The sequence below is a fragment of the Ostrinia nubilalis genome, chromosome 20 (assembly GCF_963855985.1).
Source record: "Ostrinia nubilalis chromosome 20, ilOstNubi1.1, whole genome shotgun sequence".
NCBI classification, from domain to species: domain Eukaryota; kingdom Metazoa; phylum Arthropoda; class Insecta; order Lepidoptera; family Crambidae; genus Ostrinia; species Ostrinia nubilalis.
Genome location: NC_087107.1, coordinates 7694946 through 7697482, shown reverse-complemented (window position 1 = coordinate 7697482; position 2537 = coordinate 7694946). Strand labels below are relative to the sequence as shown.

General features: G+C 33.3%; 1 long non-coding RNA gene across 1 annotated transcript; it reads left to right on the top strand.

The window, feature by feature from the left end:
* The first annotated feature begins 773 nt into the window (after positions 1 to 773).
* Positions 774 to 2274, top strand: LOC135081756 (uncharacterized). Its single transcript, XR_010259255.1, has 2 exons — positions 774 to 1438; positions 2050 to 2274. It is a non-coding gene; the product is annotated as an uncharacterized LOC135081756 (long non-coding RNA).
* Positions 2275 to 2537: the final 263 nt, after the last annotated feature.

Genomic DNA, 2537 nt, shown 5'->3' with positions numbered 1-2537 from the left:
CGAAACACGTCTTCCATTAATTCTGTTATAGAATGCTTATGCAAAATTTTAAGTAGATTGGACGAAGGAATCTCGTTATTTCATACAAACTTTGCCCCTCCTTTTTACCTCCTTAGGGGTAGAATTTTGGAAAATCCTTTCTTATCAGATGCTTACGTCATACAAAGAACACACCGTCCAAGTTTCAGGTCTTTACGATCAGCGGTTTAGGCTGTGCAATACTGTGCATTGATCCATCAGTAGCGCGCGTAGTACCTACTTGATCATTATTTTGCTGCGATGTGATTTTAAAACTGGGATATCTCCTAAGATATTTATTGAAATCGAATGGTGTAAAGGGCAAGAATGTTTAAAATTAAATACTTGTGGTGAATAATTTATTTATTTGGATAAGGATTAATATCATGTTTATAAAAACACCTTCGCAAATAATGCATTATTTTAAAACAGATTTTTTTTGCATAAAAATGGTTACTATGAGCCAACCTTAAAAGATAGACATATGCTACCGCGGACTTTTTTAAAGAGCTTTTAAAGGGGAACAATCCTGTCATACATGATTTTTGCGAAACTTTAACCGTTTACGCAGCATCAGCTCTCAAAAGGTAAAAATTCATTGATTTGAAATATTCTTGATTGGTGCTCCGCTCCTATTGGTCTTAGCGTGATGATAAATAGCCTAAAGCCTTCAGGAACTAACGGCTATCCAACACAAAAATAATTTTTCAAATCGGTCCAGTAGTTCCTGAGATTAGCGCGTTCAACCAAACAAACAAACAAACTCTTCAGCTTTATAATATTAGTATATTATAAATGTCTTCATTAAAGTAAATATATTATGTAATTTTAACAGAGGGACTTATATTAGGCTGTCTTTACATAACTAAATTATTATTTTATAGCTCTAATGTAAACTTTCATCAATCATTCCTCCCTCCAATCCAATGACATATAAAAACATCTTAAAGATGACCTAAACTCTATGCCTAAACTGAACTGTCCCACCAAACTCATTGATAAGGGGGCGCTACCGTCGTTCAACTATATAGTTTCCAACATGGCAAAAAATCGGAACCAGCGATCCGGTATTGACGGTGGCGCCCCGCTGCCAATGTCAAGGTTTTATTTCTATCATATTTTTTTTACCACCAAAACTGTCAGATGCTATTTTTCAAATAGCCCTATCCTACTATTTGATACAAAATCTAACGAAATGAATACTTTACATTTCTTGTGGGCTGCCCACAGGGAAGAATTGCGGAGAAGGCGGAAAATGCGAGAATTAGCCAGAATATATGAAGAAAATTTTGAAGACATGCCAGAGCTTCTGTTCAGGCAACGTTACAGGCTTAACAAAGGCCAATTTCAGGAGCTTTGTCATATATTGAAACAGGAAACCTCTTTGCGGGGAAATACAATAATTTCTCTGGAATCCAAGGTTTAATATCTTACATAATATTATTTAAATGCGAAAGTGTGTGTGAATGTATGTTTATGCGAGTATAAAGATAAAGATACATTTATTTGTTCAAACATGTGTAGGTACCTACATAAGGTGTTAAGTCAGCATTTAAAATGGTATCAACATGTCTTACCTTTGCGGTGTACAAATTAAAATTAAATTAAAAGAGTATTATGAATGTTACTCTTTCACGCAAAAACTACTGAAGGGATTTTGTTGAAACTTTATAGTATTATTGTATAAACGTCATAATAACATCCTACTAATATTATAAATGCGAAAGTTTGGATGTCTGGATGTCCGTATGGATGTTTGAGTTTGTTACTCTTTCACGCAAAAACTACTGAACGGATTTTAATGAAACCATACAGTATTATTTTTTATAACACAGAATAACATTATAGGCTATAGGGGTAAAACAGGATCCACGCATACAAAGTCGCGGGCGGCCGCTAGTGCCCAATATATTGTTTGGATAAATTATCTATCAAATTATTATCTTCTTAGTTTCTTCTCCCTTTTCTTTATTTTAAGAAATGCTGTCAAAATATCTGATTACTTAACTAAAACTTGTAATATTGTTTAAGATGAGCTGCCTGCAGGATCTGTTGCAACAGCCACTTTTCTGGAGCATTTTAACAATTTATTTGATTTACTTAATGCGCATGCATTCACCAGACTGGCAAGAAGGGAAGCAATCAGTGTGTATAATATTAATTAAAAGATTTTGTTTAATAGAGAACAGAAGGTTCTCCACTGAATCTGCCTAGTAAAGGCTGCCAAAAAAAAATAAAAATATTAAAAAATTCATACCTCCTTGTTTTATTTAAGCAGCTCTATAATGTACATTTGTTTAGTTTTGAGCAAGTTAGAGCAGTTAAGCCATAAAATTTGTTTCTTCATAACTTCTTGCTTTAAATTAAATGAATAAATGAATAAATAAAACTTGAATAATTGTGAAAGAACTGCGCTGCCCAGACAGTAGATTTATTAAATTAGTTATAGCTTTCGATGTTTAGGTTTCACAAATTGAATACCTTACTATGAAGTTTTCACAGTTATATCCTAAATCCTC